The following is a 24561-nucleotide window of genomic DNA, read 5'->3' as shown; positions in this document are numbered from 1 at the left end:
CTATGGCAACCTTTCTAAAGAAAACAATTGGGGTGCCTCGCATAGTTTCAAAGGTTCAGTCCATTATCGTCATGGTGGGGAGCTTGGTGGCATGCAGGCAGACGTAGCTTTGAGTCCTACATCTTGGAAGCAACAGGGAGTCGACTGAGACTGGGTGGTATTCTGAGCATAGGACACCTCAAAGCCTGTTCCCACAGTGACACACTTCCTCCAACAAGGCCATTCCCACTCCAACAAAGCCACACATCCTAATAGTGCTACTCCTTATGGGATTGTGGGGGCCAATTACATTCAAATCACCACATTCTACTCCCTGACCCCATAAACATGCAACAATATCATAATGAAAAATGCATTTAGTCCAACTTCAAAAGTCCTCATAGTCTCAACAATGTTTAAAAGTCTAAAGTTCAAAGTCTCTCCTGAGATTCATGCAATCTCCCAACTATAATCCCCTATAAAATCAAAAGAAAAAAAAAACAGATTACATACTTCTAACATATAATGGCACAGGAGATACAATACCATTCCAAAACATAGGGAAGGAACATAGTGAGGAAATACTGGACAAAAAACAAGACCAAAAACCAGCTGGGCAAACTCCAAACTCTATCTCTGTGTCTGATGTCAAAATGCTTTTCAGATCTCCAACTCCCTTCAGCTTTGTTGACTGCAACACATTTCTTTCTATTGGGCTGGTTCTACTCCCTGTTAGCAACTCTCCTCAGCAAGTACCCCCTTTCCACCCCACCCCCGACTCTGGCATCTCTAACATCTTGGGTTCTCTAAGGCAATCTAAGCTTAACTTCACAACTTGACACAGTGGCCTCTCTAGGCCTCCATTCAGGGACCCCTGACACATGCCTGTCCTCAGCATCTTTCTTTAGGTGTGGAGGCAAATTCCATAACCTGTTTCTTCTATCCTTAACTCTAAAGCCGGAATCACATGGCCAAAGCTACTAAGTCCTGCTGCATTTTAATGGGGCTAGAACTTGGCCCCCTCATTCAATTACATCTTCACAAGCTTTCTGTCCTTCGCTGCCTAAATTTGGTTGTCTTCCGTAGATTAGACTGGCCTTAAACTCAAAGATTCGCCAGCCTCTGTCTTCCCAGTGCTGGGATTAAGGGTGTGCCCTATCACACCCAGCTCTAAACTTTTTTTATAGTTCCTTTTTTCAAATTGGAAACTTAACTGGGTGGGGTGGGCTCTTGCCCTGAGGTTTCCACTCTCTATAGTCCATTTTTTAATCCATTTATCTCTTTGAACACAGCACTTGGCTCCATTCCACTTCTGGTGCTCTTTTTCTCCTCAAAATTTACATTTTGTAATTTACCCTACTCAGCTTGCTCCTTTTCATTATAAATCTTCATTAGAGTTAACACTAATAGCCACATGACAGAGTCTACACAAGCCTGTTTTGAGATTTCCTCTGCCAACAGAATTAATTCAAAACTCTTCACTTTAGTCTCAGGCAGATACTTCAGACAAGGGCAAAAGACAGCCACTTTCTTCACCAAAATATCACAAGAACTATCTCTAGGTAATATACTAAAATTCTTCTCCTCTGAAACATCTTGATCCCCACAGTTCATCAAATCACAATCAGTATCACTGTCTTTCATGCCCCTACTAGTATGGCCCATTAAGCAACACTTAAAGCATTCCACTGCTTTCCTAACCCAAACTTCCAAAGTCCATATTACTCCAAACAAAAACATGGTCAGCCTATCACAGCAATACCCTAGTCCCTGATACCAACTTCAGTCTTAGGGTTTTTATTGCTGTGAAGAGACACCATGACCACAGCAACTCTTATAAAGAAAACATTTAATTGGGGTGGCTCACTTACAGTATCAGAGGTTCAGTCCATTATCATCATGGTGGGGAGCATGGCAGTGGGCAAGCAGATATGGTGCTGGAGTAGTAGCTGTGAGTCCTAAATCTTGCAAGCAGCAGGAAGTTGACTGAGACTGGGCTATATCCTGAGCATAGGCCTCAAAGCCTGCCCCCACACTTCCTCCAACAAGGCCATACCCACTTCAACAAAGCCATACCTCCTAATAGTGCCTCTCCCTATGAGATTATGGGGGCCATTTTCATTCAAACTGCCACAACTTTTTTCCATGTATTTTGAAATGGTCAGATACTGTCAGCCTTTAGTCTGTTAATGTACTGAATTGCATTGATTCTTGGGTTAATGCAACATGATTGTGATGTATAAATAATCTTTATAATTCATTTTACATATTGCTGGGTTTTGCTTACGCTCTCTACATTTATGCTTATGGAACAATTTTGTTATAATTTTCTTGTACTGTCCACACCAGGTTTTCATATCTATATTACAGTAGTTTTCTAAAGTAGGTGAAGGCTCTTCTCTTTATCTGGCTTTTCTTTTCCTTCTATATATGATCCATAAAGCTTACATCTGAACAAGTTTCTTGTGAAAAGATTTTCTGGTTTTGGTTCAGTTCCTTAAATATTTGCAGGAATATTCAGAAGTTCTAGACATCAGAATGATATATGTTTAGCAATGGATCCTCAACAGTTTGTGCATAAAGCTATTCGTAGTATTTTTTGGGTTCTGTGGCCATATCTTTTTCATTTAGGGGTGTGTGTGTGTGTGTGTGTGTGTGTGTGTGTGTGTGTGTGTGTGTGTGTGTGTGTGTGTGTGTAATCACATTTGCAGACATCAGAAGGCAGCTTGGAAGAGTTGATTATCTCACTGTATGGCTCATAGGGGTTGATCCCAGGTTATCAGGGATGGTGGCAAGTACCTTAGACATCTTGCCTCCCTATTTCATACCTTTTGATTTACATGTGTGGTTTTCTTGTGTGCTTCCTTTGTTGCTGTTTATTTTGTTTTGTTTTAATTTTATTTTTATTATATCTTTTATCTTTGAGGTTATACTATTCTACTTGTACCAGTTGTTGATATGTTTCTTTCCCTTTATTGTATTTATTTAGATCAATTTAATTTCTTTTGTCATATTTCCCTTCTATTCATTATGAAGTTTAGACACTCTCCTGTTACTTCATTATATAACCCAGAAATTACAATATATACTCCCTAACCCATCACATTCAAATATTTATAAGCAATTATAGTCCTGAAAAGTACAAGTTCTATAGAATCCATTAATTTCATTTAATATCTCTTTGACTTATATCCCATGTTTCATTTAACTATTTACATAGATAAAATATGAGTTATGTGTATTCACATCGTTCATAGCTTCTTTTATTTTAGTTATTTAGTTTTACCCCCACATTTACCTATCTTTGTTCTTTATTCTTTGAGCACAGCTATGGTTTTATCTGGGTTGGTTTTCCTTGTGTCAGTCTCCTAAGTACAAACCTCTATTTTTATTAGTTTTAGAATTTTCTTATATTCCCTTTCATCTTGGGGCTGTTTGTTGTGTAGAGAATTCGAGACTGGCATTTTCTGTCTATTAGGCATCATTCACTCTTTTCCAGCTTCCATTGATGTTGAGAATTCAGCTAGCAATCTGACATTTCTCTAAAGGTAGTGGTGGTTGTTTCTCAGGCTATTAAATTTTTTCCTCATCCTTTGTTTTCTCTGTGATGTATCTTAAGAATTGCGTCTGTGTGTTTTAGCCTTGCCTTGAGTTCTGTAAGTGTCTTAAATCACTGTGTTGATATTATTCATGGTTACACAAACTTCTCTGCAATTATCTCTTCAAATACTGTCTGTCCCTTTCACTCATCATTTTTTACGACCCAGTTAAATATACTTAGAGATAAAACTTATGATATTCTTTATGTATTCTACACTTTCTTATATTTTACATTTTTCTTATGTGTAAATTTATTTATTTTGCATCCCTGCTGCAGTTTCCCCTCCCTCCTCTCCACTCAGTCCCTCCCCCCACCTCTCTCTATCGCCCCAATCCACTCCTCCTCCATTTCTGTTTAGGAAATGGCAGGTCTCCCATGGGTATCAACAAAGCATGGCATATCAAGTTGTAGTAAGACTAAGCACCTCCCCATATATTAAAGCTGAGCAAGGTGACCTAGTATGAGGAATAGGATCCCAAAAGCATCTAAAAGTGTCAGAGACAGCCCCTGTTCCCACAGTTAGGAGTCCCACAAGAGGACCAAGCTACTGAACTGTAACATGCAGAGTGCTCAGGTCAGTCCCATTCAGGCTCCCTGGTTGTTGGTTCAGTCTCTGTGAGCCCTTGTGAGCCCAGCTTAGTTGATTCTGTGGGTTTTCTTGTAGTATCCTTGACCCCTCTGGCTCCTATAGTCCTTTCTCCTCCTCTTCTGCAGGATTCCCAAACTCCACCTAAGTCTGCATCTGTTTCCATCAGTTCCTGGGTGATGTCTCTCTGATGACAGCTGGGCCAGGCACCAATCTGGTCACAGGAGATGGCCAGTTCAGGCTACACATCTGCTATTGCTAGGAGTCTTACCTGGGGTCATTCTTGTAGATTCCTGGGAGATTGCCTTGGGCCAGGTTTTTACCTGATCCCGAAATGCCCCCCCACCCCCTTTCCAATAGCCTCTTTCAGTACGCTCCCCCTCTGCCTCCCCTTCCCCTCACCTTGTTTCTTCGGGCCTCTCAGGTCTGTTTCTGTCTTCAGCAATGCTGAATTGCTGTCAATCTGCCTTCTAGATTCTTAATTACACTTTTTAGCTTTGAGTTTTATAGTTTCCATTTCTTTTTAAGTATCTACTATATTGCTTTTTATTATTTTTACAAAACTTCAAGATAGATTTTTGTATTCTGGAAACATAGTAAGCTTCCTTACTTAATAATCTTGTCTCCAAGGACTCCACATGTCCATTATTTTTGTCCATTCTCTTTTTCTGGCTCTTTCTCAGCTACATAATTCATTTTGACTTTCAGCTGGAAAGTCTTGAAACTTATTAGCCTAAGAATGTTGCTTTTCTTCCTCAAAAGAGAGTTTTCTCCCTTTTGCTAGATACCCTCAGGCTCCAGCAGTTTGAAACTGTTTCAAAGTTCAAGACTTAGAGTTTTGCAGGATACCTAGAAATAAGGTCAGAGTTCAGATCTGTGGCTTGGCTAATTACTCACAACACACACCTAGATCTTTGTGTAATTTCACATTCCTTTCCATAAATATTTATGTTTGTATTCACACCAGTTGGAGATGAGCAGGTCCATGATTACTTTGTGTGTGTGTGTGTGTGTGTGTGTGTGTGTGTGTGTGTGTGTGTGTGCAAGTGTATGTGAGTGTGTATGGAGACCAGAGGTCGATGTCCAGTGTCTTCCTTAGTTTCTCTCTACCTTATTTTTTGAGACAGGGCTCTCACTATACATGGAGCTTGCTGATTGACTAGACTGGGTGGCCTATAAACCCCAAGGATTTGCCTGTCTGTCCTGCCAGTGCTAGGATTACAGACACACACCACTGTGCCTGGGCTTTAAGTAGGTGCTGGGGATACAAACTCAAGTCCCATTGCTTCTACAACAAGTACTTTATGAACAGAGCCATCTCAGCCCCCAAGTTTACATTTGGATAGGGCAAAATGATGTTTTGGGTTAAATGGCATTTATTTTGTCCTTAGTGCTATAAATGCTTCAAAGCATGTTTGCTAGTTTCTTTCTCTGCCATTCACTTTTTTGCTGTTTTTAAATTTTCATTAGACTCACTCATTTTATTTTATGTGTGAATGCCTTCCCTTTATGTGTATATGTGTGCCACATGCATGTTTGATGACTTTGAAAAATTTGAAGGTAACTGGAGTTACTGATAGTTGTGAGACAACATGTGGATGCTAGGAATCAATCCCAGGTCCTCTACAAGAGCAACAGATGCTCTTAACCATTGAGCCATCTTTCTAGCCCTAGAGAATTCTTTATTTTCTAAGCATGTTTGCCTTTTTCATGTGTTTCCAAATATTTCTCCAAAAAATGCTTGCTTTTGTTTATAGTGTTTGATTATTTTGCTTGTTAATCAAAAACATTAAGTCAGAAGGCTAAAATGCTGTCCATGAAGAAGTTACAAATAAACAAGAGGACATTCTAGGATGGGCCCTATATTATTGTTTAGAGTTTGAGGGCAACTCCAAATCATTCATTATATGTGCACACGTTCCCAAGCCTTCATTTATAAATATGCCTCTGTAATAGAAGGAGCCAGGGCTTCTTGGGAAAAAAAGTTTAATTCTAGGGCTGAAGGGCTGAGACAGAGAAAATGCAAGATAAGCCTGAAGCATCTTAGAGTGCCTAACGGTACTGAAGTGTTCAAAAGGATACATGAATATTAAAGAGACACAGAAAACAATCTGAAAGTGTCCCAGGTAGCCAAACCTAGAGCAATTGGAGCAGCAAACTAAAGTAGTATTGTATAACAACACAAAGTGTGTCAGAATGTGAGTACTCAGAGCTTACGAAGAAGACAATGAAGGGGAAAAAAGCAGCAGAGCTCTAAGCAATGCCAGGCACTCTGTGGAGACAGTCCTCCTTCCCTTGAGCAGCTTCCCCTAAGTGATCAGGCATTTCACCTCTGCTACTCTTCTCTCCACCCCTCAAGGAAAGCACAGACCTGACGTAGGGAAGAAGAAATGATCAGGCATTACCCAATTGAGGGATGCTATAAATCCTTGGCCAGTGGTTTCTTTCTTTCTTTCTTTCTTTCTTTCTTTCTTTCTTTCTTTCTTTCTTTCTTTTTTTGTTATCTAGGTCATTAAAAACGAGAAAAAACTAAGAAACTGTAACCTGAGGTGTTAACCCTGAGAGAAATTGCTGGTAGATGTGCACAATTTCTCTATATTTGCAACTTATATGTAAATATAAAACAAAAATGATCATTCACGGTGCTCCTTGAAGGAAGACTGTCCCTTAATTTCTATTCGTCCCCAGCCCTGAGTGCACAGCACTTAGTACCATAATTTTTAAGTTGTCTTTAATAAAAACTAAGCATAAACTAAAAATAAACCATGAGTTTACACCATTATGTCCAGCTTAAATTAGCAATTAAGATTTTCATTCATTAGATAATACAGTTCTGATATAATAGTTCTTATTAGACAGCAAACTATTAGTTGTAATATATAATTTTAGTACTGAAATTATTTTACCAAAAAAAGAGTTCTTTCTGTATGGAGATAAGTAGTGAAATATTTATGCATTACATGTTACATCTGAGATTTGTCTCAAAACCAGCCAAATAGCAGTCCAAGTCATCTCTGTCTGGTATAGTCTGCTTGATCATACTTTGCCCTCAAAGTCAGCCATGTAAAACTTTTGGTACCACGGAAGTCCCTGTTGGAAACTCCTATTCTTAAGTGTTAAGATGTTCATCAATCATACCTGTTGTTCCTGGGATCCACGATAGCAGTAACAAAGAAATCCTCAAGGGAGTTAAAAATTGGGGAAATAGAATTAGAGAGGTCAGTGACTGGGCCCTCCTTCAAGACCTATGGGAATGGGGCTGACGGTAGGCCCATGACAAGATTATACATAAAAGAAAATTAGCCAATGTGTTATGTCTTTTACAGAAGGTTTCATATTTTTAACATTTGAAATTTTCTGTAATTATTTTTTAGTAAAATAAATTACAGAATTTTTTAACTTTTAAAGCTATACATCTCTAAATCATATCTTAAAGAATTTTTAGTTTCTTACCATGTTAACACACTTGCTTGCTTCATCCCACTAGTTTAAATATATAATATAAGTATGACTACTATAATCAGGTTGGTATTTCATTACACTTATTTTTTTCTTTGGTTGTAGCCTTACACAGATACACAATCAAAATGCCAAGTTTTAAAGTAATTTGAAATATCTCCTCTTTGTGGTTATGCCACAGACATTATGTGGATCTGATTAGGTTTATTTGGGTTTTTGTTTGTTGGGGGGTGTTGTTTTTTTAGACAAGGTCTTACTATGTAGCTCTGGTTGGCCTGGAACTCTGTGTGTAGACCAAGCTGGCCTCAAACTCACAAAGATCTGCCTGCCTCTGCTTCTGCCTCAGCACCTCCCAGGTGCTGAGATTTAGGGCATTTGCCCACCCCCACCCCCTTCCCTTTGCCTAGCCAGTTGTTTGGTTAAATTTTTATTGAGATAATTGCAGATTCGCATGTCAGTGTAAGAAAAAACAGATCCTTCCAGGCATGGTAGTGCATATCTTTAATCCCAGCACTTAGGAGGCAGAGGCAAGCGGATCTCTGAGTTCAAGACCAGCCTGGTCTACACTGTGAGTTCCAGGACAGCTAGAGCCTGTTACACAGAGAAACCCTGTCTCAGAAAAAAGAAAGGAAGAAAGGAAGGAAGGAAGGAAGGAAGGAAGGAAGGAAGGAAGGAAGGAAGGAAGGAAGGACGAAAGAAAGAAGACATAGACTTGTAGATTTGCCTATTTTCCATTCTGCAAAAGTAGTGTAATGCCACAGCATGACTACTGACATTGATAAAATCTAGCAGTCTTATTTGAATATTTGTATCCATTTGTTTGTAATTGGGGGATGACCATCTTTTCTTCTGACTTAAATTTTGTTTGTAGGTTATTAAAACATCTACATAGCTACAAAATCAAACTTAGTAATAGGCTTCAATCAGAAAGATTGAGTTTTCATCCCTTCACGTCCGCTTGCTTCCCTGCCCTATTAGAAACCTAAATTTATTTTGTTATTCTCTTATAATACCTTGACTTTGTATTTTGAGTGTAGAAAACACTGTAGGATTTCCTAGTAGAAGGGAGACATTTTCATGCCTGTTTATACCTGATTAGTAACCCATTTGTGATACAGAATAGTCATTAAACCTTTCCTTTGGTGGTAGATATTTGGATTATTTCCAATTTCATTTTGTCACATAAATAACATTGTGCAGGCTTCCTTTCATACTGTTGCTGATGTGAAATTCCTTCCATAAATATTATGCCACCAGCATTGTAGGAAAATGTGAGCTTTGATTTTACATTGTGATTAAAGACCTGAACTAAATGTCAGTCATATTAGCTAGTATATATTTACCCCATTATGAAGCTGCTGTACTTATGTGTATATGTCTGGACAATGATGATTATAGATAAATTATGATGTGTTTTATGGACCTCATACATATCTGTGGACTTGGCCAGGTGTTGTTGATTACATTGGGTTTCTTGTCACTATATGACCACTGAATCCAAGAAAATTGTAATACTTGCCATTGTTTACACAATATCATTGAATCTTAGTAAAAGATGTAAAAAATGTATGCTCATCTTCATTTCTGCCAGACTCTTTTTTTCAGATTTTTTTATTTGAATTAGAAACAAGATTGTTTTACACGACAATCCCAGTTCCCTTCTGCCTCCCGTCCTCCCCACCACCCCCCCCAACTAAAACCCTTCCTATCACATACCCTTTCTTCTATTCTTCCCTACTCAACCTTTCTGCTCCCTCATGATCTCTGCATCCCTCCTCTTCTTCCCTTCTCATTCTCGTAGCTCCCTTCCCCCCTCTTCCCATGCTCTCAATTTGCTCAGGGGATCTTGACCCTTGTCCCTTCTCCAGGGGACAATGTATGTCTCTCTTAGGGTCCTCCTTGTTTACTAGCTTCTCTGGCAGTGTGGATTGTAGGCTGGTAATCCTTTACTCTATGTCCAAAATCCACAGATGAATGAGTACATGTTTGTCTTTTTGTGATTTAGTTACCTCGATTAGAATACTTTCTTCTAGTTCCATCCATTTTCCTGCATATTTCAAGATTCCATTGTTTTTTTCCACTGAGTAGTACTCCATTGTGTAAATGTACCACATTTTCTCTATCCATTCTTCAGTTGAGGGGCATCTGGGCTGCTTCCAGTTTCTGGCTATTACAAATAGTGCTGCTATGAACATCGCTGAACAAATGTCCTTGTTGTATGAATGTGCTTCTTTTGGGTATATGCCTAAGAGTGGAATTGCTGGATCTTGTGGTAGACTGATTCCCATTTTCCTGAGGAGTCGCCATACTGATTTCCAAAGTGTTCTGCCAGACTCTTAACAGTATATCTTAAAAGAATATTGCTTTCCTTAGCATATTCTTCATAGTTCTCAAGCACACAATTTAGGAATCAAGGGAATCACAAGATTTGATAGGTCTTTTAAGACAATAGCAAGGACTCAGGATTTTATCCTAAAGATTTGATTCCATCGCAAAGTATATATTCTTAGATTACCATTTTAAAAGGACTTTTTAGAAATAGTGTGGCTGGGAGTTAAGAGGAACACATTTGGACATAGGGAGAATCAGGAGACAATCCAAGTAGTTAAGTATCTACATTACATTAGTGACCAAGGTAGATGAATGTCAACAGACAGCAAAGAAAGTGAATATAGTCTACAAGTACTTGGAAATTAGAAGGAGTGGGACTTGATGATTGGATATAGGCAGTTAGGAAAAAGGAGGAGCCAAAGCTGACTCTCCATCTCTGACTTGAGGACTTGGCTTGTGATGGTAACTTTGACTGCTTTGTAGACCAGGCTGGCCTTGAGAACTCATAGAGGTCTGCCTTCCTCTGCCTCCCAAGTGCTGGAATTAAAGGTGTGCCCCACCACTGTCCAACAAAGCATAAGTATCTTTAAGATTTCTGTTACGTCACATTGCAAATACAGAGAGAAAATAAGAATAGCTTTATCTGATTGTCTCATTTCTCCTGCTTTTCTAGCATTTAGTATCCTAAGTTATTTACCTGGTCTACTATGGACAGACTTCTTTTGAATCCAGAATATTGTCTTTGTTAAACCAGGGCAAATCAAAACCCACTGTTGTTTCCATGGCAGGATGGATAAGTTTAATAGCCTGTGGGTGCCAGATTGACTACATTTATGGGAAAAGACATAGGCATTACAGCCAGGAGAGCAAGCATGTAGAATGACTAGAAATGTGAGTCAGAGTGTGTGCTTGGGGCATTTCTAATAATGCTAGATCTTACTTTGAAGTAAAGTATAAGACAAGAACATGACTGGAGATAAGTTTGAACATGTCATAATAAAATCATCAGTAATATTTACAACTTCATGCTGCACATTATATCTTTAGTCTTTTAAGTCTTCTGAATAGCCAACTGACTTTAATTGCAATGTCCATTTTGCAGATAAAAAATAACGATACTTATAAAGTTGCAGCTTGTTCAAGCCTACAACACTGTGCTGCAGCCAGAATTCTGACTTAGGCAGTTTGATTCTAGGGCCCCACTCATAATTACTATGCTATGTCTGTGTCTTTTGATTCCATGTTACCAAGGTTTTTAATCCATATATTTAACAAGTACTTATAGAATGCCTGCAGTGTACCAGGTATTGTTCGAAGTGCTACAGATTTAACAGTGAGCAACTCTAAGTCCATAAATACATGGACTTAATATTCTAATGGAAGAGATTAACGAGTATGTAATACTAAAAGTGAGTATTGAATGTGCCATTAGGAGTGGAACCAGGTGGGAGGTAGAAAATGCTGAGCGTTAAAGACTGCTGCTTGCTTCAGATAGGATATTCATGAAAGCCCTGTCTCAGGAAGTGACCTTTAATCACACGTAAATTTTGACTGTATAGGTGATAGAGCACATTAGAATAATTTCACCAAAATAATAATATTATCGGATTTGTACATGAGAGAGAGAGACCTCTAAATTCAGTATGGAAAACAGTAAAAGACAGTTGAAACAAAAGTCAGTGAAGAATTCCATGCAAAATACAATTTGGAGTTCAACTTCTCTATTTAGAGATGGGCCAAAAGCTCCCTGTAGGGAAGAGGGAACAGGAGTTGTGCCCACAAATAAAGTTAAGAGATGGATGGAGATCCTGAACCTGCTGTTATGGCTGAGGAAGACTCTGGTCAGCAGATATGGAGGAGTATTTCAAGGGGTCAGAAGACAAAGAAATCTCCACATAAGATTTAGTATTTGTGTTAAAAGATACAAGGCAAAGCTAACATCATAAAACTCTCAGCATAGAAAATTTGAACTCAAGAAAATGTATATAATAGAAAAAGGAATTTTGAAGTCTCCAAAAATTTGAGCTCAAGAAAATATAGATAATATGAAAGGGGACTTTGAAGAAGTAACAACCATAGAAAAAGAGGCTGTTCTATTTGATAAATGTTGAAAAAGTCTTAGAGTGTGTGGTATATATGCATACATGTGTGTATCTATCTGTCAGTCTGTCTCTGTCTTTGAAACTGATATGGGCCAGCTGAAAGGTGGTGTTGAAGAAGCAATAGAGAACAAAGAACAGTTAGTTTGAGATCTTAAGTATAAAAGAGAAACTCAGAACCATGAAGGCCAATTGGACAATATCCAACATACTTTAGGAATAGGAATTCTAGAAGAAGAGTATAGAAAGAATGATGAAAAGGAAAGACCTTACTAAAGAAATAATAGCCAAAAAAAAAATGGTCCCAAGTCGAAGAAACACTAGCTTTTCAGAAGTAAGTTTGGTAATAGATAGGTATTACTCATCACCTCAGGTCATTTGCATTTGTGCTGATTCACACCTATTGTTGTCCAGTACAAGCCACCTTATGAGTCCGGCCCCCAGTTAGAGGTAGAACGTAGGAGTTACTACCATTGACATAGGGTCCATTGTACATCTTGGCACCTCAGTTTATACTTTGCCCACTTGTGAGAATCATCTTGGCACCTCAGTTTATATTTTGCCCACTTGTGAGAATGAAATGAAATGCAAGAGTAGTTTGATCACTGTGTTACATTGCCATAGTCATTAATGCCACTTAGTACAGAGCCTCGGGATTAGAGGTTAAGATTTTAGAACCCCAGAGCCTATTGCTTACATTCCAATTCTTGCTGTACTACTTTGTAACAATGTGACCTTGGACAAATTACATAACATTTGTATTAAGCTTCAATTTCTTCACCTGCAAAATAATATTTGTCTCCTAGTATTGTTATAGGCTTCAAATTAATACTTACAAGCCACTTAAAATGGTATGGCATATAGTTAAATGCTCCGTAAATCTTTGGTATTAGCTATTAACATACCTGATTTTAACAGGAACATCTAGCATTTTAATCCCAGAGGAGTGACTAATACAAAATTATAGTAAGTGGGGATAATAAATTTAGGTTTCTGTGTGTTCCTGTAATACTCAAAGGATCAGTTTAGTTAACTGCTGGCTTTTATTTGTCCATATAAACAGTTTTGTTGTTTGCAAATTGGCCATGATGTTATTTGAACATTCAAGGGCTCATATTTTTTTTTTGCTTCGTAATTCTTGAAATTTAGAATTAATTTATAGGCATATAAGATGTCCTCCTCAGGACATAGAATTGGTTTCATTTTCTTCTTGTCAAGTTAGAACAGTTCAGTCTTAAGCAGATACCAATGCTTGTACCTGGTTTTTATTTATCAGTTTATAAGTACCAACATTAACATTTTATTTTAGCTGAGAAATTCCTGGAAGTAAGAATTAAACTAGCTGATTTGATTTCAGTATGCAAATGACAGTAAAAAAGCAGAAAACCAATAATTAACTGCATGATTATTTAAGACTATCCATACATATGTCAGATATAAGATTTCCGGGGAGATAGTGCCTGCCTAAGGAGCCATGTGAAAAAGCCAGTGTGGTTGCCCATATCTGTAAGCACAGTGATCAGGAGGTGGAGACAGGTGGATCTTTTGGACTCACTGGCATGCCAATGTAGCTGAATCTATGAGCTCCAGGTTGAATGACAGACCCTGTCTCAAAAAAAAAAAAATAACAGGGTAAAAAGCTATCAGGAAAGACATTGGTCTCTGGCTTCCACATGAGCATGCGCAGGCTCTCTCTCTCTCTCTCTCTCTCTCTCTCTCTCTCTCTCTCTCTCTCTCTCTCTCTCTCTCTCTCTCTCTCTCGTGCTCACACCACAGAAACAGAATTTAGATGCCATTAGAAGCAATCTGGTGCATTGACTGTGACTGATTTGGGGTGGCAGGGGTTCTGACCCAGCTCCCACCTACAAGGTGTGCAGGACTAGATCAGACCTCTAAGAAACTTGAAAAGAAATGTGTTTAAACTAGATGAGCTAATATACACAGTAGGTGAAGAGTTGCATGTAAAGTATTTGCATGATTATGTTTTAGAACTAATGATGGTAAGAAAGCAATTTAGGGAAGAGGTCTGAGTGGAAAAGAGAGACTCCAGCACCTTGGACTTTAGACACTGTAATGTACAAGAGTTACTGTAATGTAACTCAGGCCACTTAGTGTTGTAGGTGAAATCTATAGATAGCTTGGAAATAACAGTAGCTTTGAAACGTGTTACCTAGTGAGTTCCAGACCAGCGTGGGATGAATAATGAGAATTTTTCTCAAAAAAAGGTCTGTGGTGTGACTATTGTCACTGATATCTGGAGGTTAGGGAGATGGTTAGGGAGCTGTGGGGATTACTGAGAACAGTGAGCACACAATTAAGTTGCTATATGATAGAACAGGGACTGTGGTTCCCATCTGCCACCTTTTTTGACTAGGAAATTCACAGAACTTTAGAGAGGTATGGAACCATGAACAGCTAATACTCCAGAGGACTGCTGCTGCTACTTTAAAATGCTCTGTAGTTCCTTGAAGCAGGAGTTTTGGTTTGGTTTGGTTTGGTTTGGTTTGGTTTGGTTTGGTTTGGCTTGGTTTGGTTTGGTTTGGTTTTTGTTTATTTTTTTATCCACTAGGAGGCACCATTATCAAACATAGTTCTAGTGAGGAATTGTGAGGAACACAAGAATTACAAGTACTTTTGAATATCTGTATGCAATTATGTTATGTTATGTTATGTTATGTTATGTTATGTTGTGTTATGTTTTGTTATGGCACTCTTTTTTTTCTTTAAGACAGTGTTGCACTATGTGACCCTGGCCAGGATGATGTTGAACTCAGAGACCCACTTGTCTCCTGAGTTCTGGGATTAGAGTTGTGTGTTACCACACTCGGCCTTGTAGAACATGTTTAGTGATTTGTAAGTTTGATGGACAAGTCAATATCCCTGATCCAAAAATCCAAAATACCCCCAAATCCTAAAGTTTTGAGTAGCAAAGTAAAGCCACAGTGGAAAATTCTATACCTTGCCTTATGTGATGGATGACAGTAAAAATGCAGGCACATGAAAATTTTGATAAAATTACCTTCAGGTTATTTATAGCCTTTATATATAAAACATAAATGAATTTTGTGTTTAAACTGGAGTCCTGTCCCCAGGGTGTGTGTGTGTGTGTGTGTGTGTGTGTGTGTGTGTGTGTGTGTGTGTGTGTGTGTGTGTGTGTGTGTATACATGCATGCTCTCTTGCTATTTAAAAATCAAAAAGCTTTTGAAACCCAAAACACTCTGCTCTTGAGTACTTTGGATAAGCAAGACATTGCCTCTCCAGCTCCTAAATTCTCAGACACAGGGTAACATAGGCTTCCTTTGCACACTTCCCATGCTCAGGACACATTAGGGGTGGCCTAAACTAAGGAAGGCTGCCTGTGTTGTGTGTTAAAACAATATGGATCTGTACACTGATGGGCTAGCAAAGTACAAAGGAGGAGAATGTGTTGGATTTGTACCGCCTTCTCTCCATGGCCTTTCCCCCTTCCTTTGGTGTTCTGCCTACTTGGGTCCACTTTCCCTTACTTGATGCTCTTATTGGTATATTAATTTCTTCCATGATTTTGAGAATTAGCTCCTTCAGCACCCACTCAGAGGGATCTTCTTTTTTGTTCTAGCAAACATTCAGATCCATAAAGCTATGAAAGGCCACACTGGGCAGCAGATGTCCCAGAGTTCCCAGCTAGGCAGTATTGGCATTCTGTTTCTGTAGGAGCCCATTGAGCAGTACATGTGATAAGGTTCAGAAAATTATAGAGAATTTTGAATAGTGTAGAGGAAACTAGCAATTCAGAAACCCACCCTGCCCCTGAACAAAAATAGGAATACTACAGACCAAATTGAGTTTGTGTAACTTATCAGCAAAAGCCAACAAGTAATAGAATATTGTTTAACAGATCTTTGGTTAGCTTTTAAAACTTCAAAGGACCGAGGTTCACAAAGAAAAACATCAATAGGTTTTTAAAACTGCAAAAATTAATTTGATTCAATATTAATATAGAAGAGTTACATTCCATTGAGCATAGAGTTCACTCCAATGAAAGACACTGGGGAAAAAACAATTTTAAAAAGAAAGGGAAGCTATTAAGCTTCATATACAAGTAGGTGAGGACAAAAATAGATGATTCTCACCAAAAGAAATACAACTGGCAGATAGGCACTTGGGGCTATATTCAAATTAATTAAATTTGGCAATATATCATACTTGCTTTATTAAGCATTCTAGTGACTGAGACCTTTCTCCATTGACATGGTGGTGTTTTTTCATTGACAATCCTAAGCACTTCTCTGGTCCCTGCCTAGGTTCACGCTGAAAGAATATGATTGTGACCTCTTTACAGTATCCATAGGAAGGGGGAACTTATATTAGAGCCTCACACATTTCCTTATCCACCACAAACCTACCACACATGCTGACTCACTTCTGGGACTCCATCCAGGCTGTATTGTTCCCTGTTTAGAGAAGAAATGCCCTGAGACACTACCTTCCTCTAAACTACCCCCTTGGCTCCCTTCTTGCACTTTTGTTCTTTCTTTCATCCTCTTCCTACCCCTTTTCTTCAGAGCCCATCTCAGAGGCTACCTACTTCATGGAAACTTTCCAAATCCTTCAAAGATAGAACATCAGAAAGTGAAGATGCACTCATCTTTGCTTTCATTTTTTCTTCATCTCCTCTTGTGAGATGTAGGCTCTTAAAGGATAAGCTATTCACGAAAACTGGTCTTTGTATCCTCTACCTGTGGGAAGTGTTCAGTAACTGAATGAGGCTAGATACCCCTCCCAGGTATGGGATGGTATAGATGCAGGAAGAGTGAGAAAGGTGTCTGTGTGTGATTTCTTTTTCAGAAATGAACTCATTCCCCACAAATGCTCATAAATAATCACTGTTATATGGGGTTTTATAATGAAGATAAAGTTGTCTGCAGTCTAAGTGTATAGACCAGACAGGTGCTTACCTGTAAAATAAACAGTAACTGGCAGTATGAGTCTAAATGGTCATAGGCCCAGATTCTTAAAGCCCGCATCACGTGTTCAGTAGAGAGAAGAGTTGGGAGCTGTGATAGACAGGAAGGTTCATAGGAAGTTAATGAAGGGCATCAGTGCAGGTGTAGGAGTCAGACATGTATAAAATTACACAGAGGATACCCTAGACAGAGGCATAACAAGGGCCAAAGTATTATAAGGAAGAGACACTGGTTATGTAGCATTTGTGAAGATACCAAACAAAACCACAAACAAAGCTGTAGATTTGAAGAAAAATAAAACAAAATTAAGATTCTTTTTAATGAGAAGATTAGTTTGTATATGCAAGCATTACAGGACTTATCATCAAGTATACTGGACAGGCATAATGGCATATACCTATAATCTCAGCACTTAAAAAACTGAGTCAGGCTGGGTGATGGTGGCACACACCTTTAATCCCAGCACTCGGGAGGCAGAGGCAGGCGGATCTCTGTGAGTTTGAGACCAGCCTGGTCTACAAGAGCTAGTTCTAGGACAGCCCCCAAAGCCACAAAGAAACCCTGTCTCAGAAAAAAAAAAAAAAACCCTGAGTCAGAGGGAGCCCTATGAGTTCTAGGCCAGCCTGGACTACAAAGTAAGACTTTGGTCTTAAAAGATCAGAGGACTTATTTAAACGATCTCAATAATAGCACCTACATGTATCATTTAGGAGGGTGCGGATGGGGAGCTCTGCAGTCTGAAGACCACCCCCAACATGTTCATGTTCCTGAGCACAGTGTTTACTCTTATGTAAGAGTGTAAGTGTGAATTTCCTAGTCTAACATATTTTTGTTGGTGTTGGATTTGGGGCTTATAGGCATTCTTGTTTTTAATTTTTTTAATTAAAAAATCTTATTTTACATACCAATCTCAGTTCCCTCTCCCTCCTGCCCTCCCACACCCATCACCATTTCCCCATCCCACCCCCCCATCCACTTCTCAGAGAGGGTGAGGCCTCCCATGGGCAAATCATCAAAGTCTGTGACATTATTTGGAGCAGGACCGAGGCCCTCCCAGATGTGTCTAGGCTGAGCAAGGTATCTCTCCATAAGAAATGGGCTCCAAAGAGCAAGTTCATTAGGCATTCTTCTGTTACTACAATTTCGGTTACTTTCAACTTCCTCTTTTTAATAACTATGATAAACTATTCTCATTAAAACTGGGAAATATCCATAATTCTTCCCTTTAGAATAAAATGAACTGAATCAGGAACACATATATATTTTAAAGAGTCTGACAAACACTGTAAAGTTGTCTCTCAAAAATTATGTTGATTGTTGATGTATTTTTCCATGAACAATGAATTTGCTGACTAAAGAAAAGTTTCTCCGTGGCCAAGTTATGTGTGTGTGTGTGTGTGTGTGTGTGTGTGTGTGTGTGTGTGTGTGTGTGTGTGTGTGTGTTTTACATGGATTGTCTTCTTACACTGAAAGATTAGAACTATGCCCCAACTTATTCTAATGTAGTGCTGGAACTCAACTATATATACCAGATTGGCTTAGAATTGATAGCAACCCTGTCTGCCTCCACTTCTAGAATTCTGGGATTAAAGGTGTACACTGCCACGCCAAGGCCAATACCTCAGTCTTACATGTTTTAACACCTACTCTTTATTATCGATGTTAGAAATATTTTCTAATCATCACTATGAGCTTTTCCTTGAAAGATAAGTTACTGAGCATGCGGTCTTCAACTAACAAGTTTTAGGGGGATTTTATTGTTGATTTATTGATTTACTTCTAACACAACTGCATTATGATCAGGAAGCATACCCTGAATACTTGCTTTGGCTGAAATGTCTAGGTTGGCCTTTTACCTACATAGTAATTCATAATAAGCATTTAGGGGTTTTCTATGCTAGCAGTATGTCACAGCAGAATGTACTCTATATTACAATTTTCAAAACACAGCTGTGTGGCCTTTGGCAGGCTCTTCAGACATCTGCCAAACAAGAGTTCAGTCTCTCCTCTTAGATCAGCCAGGTGCAGAAGCATCAAGACCCTGTCACTTCATAGTCCCCCCAAACTGTCCTCCCACAGCTGCCTCCTTTGTATAGCTCACTTTCTGTGTGCCACCACCACCACCCACCCTACCTCACCACCACCCTTACCCAGGACAGAAGCAGCTCTTGTTGTTCATGTCTTTGAGCTCTGCTCTGTTCTCTGTTTTCAACTTGCTGTCCTGTTTGTTCTTTCAAGATGTAAAATATTTTTTCTAATTTCATCTAGGTTTTATAGTTTATAGGGAAAGTGCCGGTCAGAGAAATTTGTCTGGCCTTTTTAACAGTGTTCCTCAAAGAGTCATTTGCATACAAATGCCAACCTGCCTTCTCTTACAAGTCGGTATGCTATGAGACAGGTACAGAAACTGACTGTAAACATGTCGAAATTGCTGTGACAGTGGCTCTAAAATCCTAACGTATGATGCTGTGCTTTCAGCTCAGAATTATCCTTAGGCCAGAGTGGCAGAACTGGGAGTGGCATATTCTGATCCTTTTCAGGATGCACACAATCATGCCTTGTGAACTGTTTTGTTTGAGACATTGGCTTTGGATCATTTTCTTCATGAGTAATTCTTGATTCATATAGACAAAGAAGGAGCAGTTAAAGTCATTCATTCATTCATTCATAATTCCACCACTTTTCATAATGTATAATAAACCTCCCCTGGTTTCTCTCCACATGCAGTATAGAACCCCTCTCCATCCTTTTCCAAACAGGATTTCTTCTCCCTCTCATTTCACTCTCTTCGAAGACAACTAGGAAAATCTAAAACCTGCTTTTTGAAGATTCATGAACTGCTGAATAAATACCCCAAGATGGGAAAACAAAGAGAAGAGCAGTAAAAAGCCTTCTCACTTTTTTTAAAGTATTGTATTTTCAAATAGTGTATCAAAGGAAACAAATCATCAGTTTTGTGTAAAATTTCAAGGTTATTATATCAGGATTGTGTATATTATGAATATGTATAGATTAAAATTTATGGTGAATAAAATTTACATAAATAGCAGTATTTTTAGTTTTTACTTCTGTATCTCATGAAACTAAAAATTAGTGCTTTTACTTAATACCAATTAATGTTATGAATAATCAGATGGCTCTAATAGTAGAAGTGTACAGCTTAGTGGTGCTGGTGCATGCCTTTAATCCCAGCATTCAGGAGGCAGAGGCAGGCGAATCTCTGTGAGTTCGAGACCAGCCTGGTCTACAAGAGCTAGTTCCAGGATAGCTAGGGCTACACAGAGAAACCCTGTTTTGAAAAACTAAAATAATAATAATAATAATAATAATAATAATAATAATAATAATAATAGAATGGTGTTATCTTTCATGATCATCATTCTTGCTGAATAATCCTTCCTAAAACATGCCAACATATTTGAAAATGAGTTATACCTGGGATTTTGTTTAGTGCTCCTGGTTATGAATCTCTGAATTTAAAGAAACATATAATGTTCAAAAGACCTCATTTATTAATAACTAAAACACCAGAGCTAGGAATGTAGCTCAGTATTGGAGTGCTTGTCTGAGGCCTTGAGTTCTACCCTCAGCACTACAGTAAAGAAGAAAGGAAGGGAGGGAGACAGGGAAAAGAGAAAACTAGCTACATATTGATACAATACCTATGGAAGAAACTAATATCAATATTTGAAATCAATATAAAAACCTTAAAATTGTAACTTAGAGATATGAAAAGAAATAAGGGCTATATTACTCAGAGATATAAATATTAGAAAATAATAAATTCTGGAAGTTAATATGTAAATAATTCCATCTGAGCTAAAATATAAAGATATTTTGCAGTTTCACAAAATTGTTTTAAATTAACTGGAAGAAAAAGTTCATAAAGACAATGTGAAACTTAATTTTGCCAAATATTATAATATACTATTATAGTATTTAAAATTGTATAATACTAAATACAAGAATAGACCAGTCAGTGGAAGGGAACAGAAACAAACAAACAAAATCCTATGTATGTATGTGCATGTGTGAAGATTGACAATTGAGGGATTAGTATTTCAGATATGACCAGAAAGGAATGGATTGATCAGTTCTGATAGCTGTAGCACTGGTCAGTGAGTAATTCCTAGTTATTTCTCAGACTCATTCCCTTCTTAGACTTGGACCTCTCATTACTTTGCCACCTCCCCACCACCACCTCCTTCCCCCTTTATTTCCTGCCCTAGATCCATCTGAAAAGTCTTCCTTTAGCCCTCAGGACAGATTCAATTGTTTATTACTGTATTATGTGATCCATTTGGCTTTCTCCTTTACCCATCTTTTTGAATGGCATTTATCCTTAAATTTCAATGAAAATGGAAATCGCCTAAATAGAAGAAATTCTTCACTATGAGATTTTATTTTGTCAATTCTCATAGATCAACTAACCAACTTAAACTGCAGCCATTTTGCACTCCACGGTAACAATAAATAAAGAAAATGCTCAGCTTTCCTGATAATCAAGGAAATGTAAATTAAAGCAAGGATAAATGACTGCCTCCTGTGGCAAATATGAGAAAGAGCAGTCATTGATGAGGGCATGCTAGATGAGAGGGCCCTCTGCAGTAACAGTATGAATTGTTAAAATGTGTCTGGCAGCATGGACAGCAAAAGCATTATTATAAATACTTTGACCTAAGAATTCCCACTCAAGAATTCTCTTCTAGAACATGGTCAGAGTTGTTCACAAGCTTTGAGTACACAAGGGAATACACAAAATTTTAAAAATGCAAATTTTTTATATCATAATAAACATTTTGAAGAATCTGACTTGACATTGAAAATTACCCAAGGGAAGAAAAGAAAAGAAAAATGCCCACGAAGTATGACATTTAAGACTCCTAGCAATAGTGGTGAGGGTGGCTTATTAGGCCTTCCTGTTAATCAGATAAGTGACTACTCTAACTGTCATCATAGAACCTACATCCAGTAACTGATGGAAGCAGATGCAATTACCCACAGCCAAGCACTGGGCTGAGCTCCAGGTGTCCAGTTGTAGAGAGGGAGGAGGGATCATATGAGTAATGTCGGGTCAAGTTCGTGATGAGGAAAACCACAGAGACAGCTGACCTGACCCAGCGGAAACTCACGGACTCTGGACAGACAGCTGAGGAAATTGCATGAGACTGAACTAGGCCCTCTGAATGTGATCTGTTGGGGGAGGAGGGCTGGTAGTAGCACCAGGACCTGTCCCAGGTGCATGAACTGGCTTTTTCGAGCCCATTCCTTTGTTCAGCCTAGATACAATGGGGAGGGGCTTGGTCCTGCCTCAACTTGGTATGCCAGACTTTGTTGACTCCCCAAGGAGTGGATAGTGGGTGGGGGCACAAAAAGAGGAGGGAGGGGACATTGGGGTTGGTATGTAAAATGAAAAAAAGTTTAAATTAAACAATTTTACAAGCCTTATATAAATATGGGAATGTTTCATTTGCATAAAACCACACTAAGATCCAAATGATGTAATCAGCTGTTCATTAAAGTTCTATGTGCTCAGTCTTCTGCCTAGTATTGAATTGGAGTGTGTTGAGTATAAACTGGTTTTTAGGACTTTATACTCTTGTTGGACTGTTGTAGGGTGTGACAGTGTACACTTGCATAGTTGTAGTCATTGGGAAAAGCAATGGACACAATCAGACTGATTGAGTCCTGTTCCCATCACTCTATACAATAATTAGATTTACTTGACAATCAAACTGTCAACTTTACGGGGTGCTTACTTATAAGTATGAAAGGAGATCTGACAGACTGCTTCCCAAGAAATCTTGTAATACTAATGTGTGAGTGCCCTGACTTTCCTTACCAGGAATTTCTGTTTCTCAATATTTTACCTGCAATAATTATACTCAAAACTGACCTAGAGAATTTTAAAATACTTCATAAGCATTATGAAATATTAGCTGTTAATATTTGAATTGTTTTTTGGAAGTGATAATATTTTATTCTCTGCTGTACTCATTGCATATAAAACAATGTATGGCACTTGCTAATTGAATGTGTATATTTATAAAACATATATGAATGTAATAAATTTACAAATAGTGGGCTATACATTTGTAAATGGGAATTGATAGGAGAATACATATACAAAGATCTTAGAACAATACTGTTTCCAAGAAAATTAAGCCAAATGTACAACAGGAGCTTGACTATAAGACATCCAGGAGATATAGAAATGACTGTTTATAACAAAAGTGATAGAAATGAGTTTTTATGGGCAAAGAAAGACAGTCATCATGACATGCGGAAAGCCAAACCTGTTATAAACAATCAAACATGTCACACATTTTAAGAGATTGCTATGGGTAAAGTGTTTCCTTGGAGACTCAGAACCCCATCCGTGGTGGTTTATGCCTATAATCCCAGGACTTGAGATGTGGAGGTAGGAGCAAAGGAAGTCAGTGTGACAGCAATAGCTACAAAGGGAGTCTGAGGCCAGTCTGGGTCCTAAAAGCAAACACACAAATGAAACTTTAAAACAGACAAAAAAGACTCAGACATATATGTACTCATAGGGATTGTGACTGCATACATAGGACCCACATAAGCTCAATTCTGACAAAAACCCTACATAGATCAAGGAGAGCTCACAAAGACTCACTAAGTTGTTAGTAGCCACTGATGGCTGCTAGGGAAGGGAGACTGTGAATTTTCTTTAGGGAGACATCCCTGATAGGCTGCCAGAGTTCCAGTGGATGGTCCTATACCCATGCATATACTGGCAGCAGTGGATGGATTCAGTGTTTAAAAAGAGTAGCATTAGACATCCTCACATTGCTAACATATATTAACTGTGAATTGCTTCCCAAGAAATCTTGTAATACTAATGTGTGAGTGCCCTGACTTTCCATACCAGGAATTTCTGTTTCTCAATATTTTACCTGCAATAATTATACTCAAAACTGACCTAGAGAATTTTAAAATACTTCATAAGCATTATGAAATATTAGCTGTTAATATTTGAATAGTTTTTAATATAAGTAATTTATCTGAATTTCATGTATGTATCTGTATGCTTGTGTGTACTTAGGTTGCATGCAGTCTAAAAGGTATGGGTGCAGACTGTAGTTTGTTAGCAATTAAAAGCTGATAATCACTGAGGGAATTTGTTTTATAGATGGTAATGAAATGGAAATTTGAGTTAAGGTAGGTTTTAAATATGAAAAAGTATGTACAGGAGCATATGCCAGGAAAAAGGAAAAGGAAATGGTATATTAAGAAAGTAATATTAAGATCAGTCTATGTAGAGTTTGATTTTCTTAAAATGTCATGAGAAGGGGCTGGAGAGATGGCTCAGAGGTTAAGAGCTCTGGCTGGTCTTCCAGAGGTCCTGAGTTCAAATCCCAGCAACCACATGGTGGCTCACAACCATCTGTAATGAGATCTGGTGCCCTCCTCTGGTCTGCAGGGATACATGCAGGCAGAATACTGTATACATAATAAATAAAATCTTTTAAAAAATGTCATGAGCAGATTAGATTGAAGAGATCTTACCTCCAAGGTGAGCAATTGAGAAATTT

General features: G+C 38.3%; 1 protein-coding gene across 8 annotated transcripts in view; it reads left to right on the top strand.

Moving 5' to 3' along the window:
• The window catches only part of Cask (calcium/calmodulin dependent serine protein kinase), a 328910-nt gene that overhangs the window by 142658 nt on the left and 161691 nt on the right, over positions 1–24561 (top strand). The gene's annotated exons all lie outside the window — the stretch shown is intronic.

The sequence above is a fragment of the Cricetulus griseus genome, chromosome X (genome assembly GCF_003668045.3).
Source record: "Cricetulus griseus strain 17A/GY chromosome X, alternate assembly CriGri-PICRH-1.0, whole genome shotgun sequence".
In the NCBI taxonomy this organism is placed as follows: domain Eukaryota; kingdom Metazoa; phylum Chordata; class Mammalia; order Rodentia; family Cricetidae; genus Cricetulus; species Cricetulus griseus.
The sequence above is the reverse complement of the archived record's forward strand: the minus strand, read 5'-3'. Positions and strand labels throughout refer to the sequence as shown.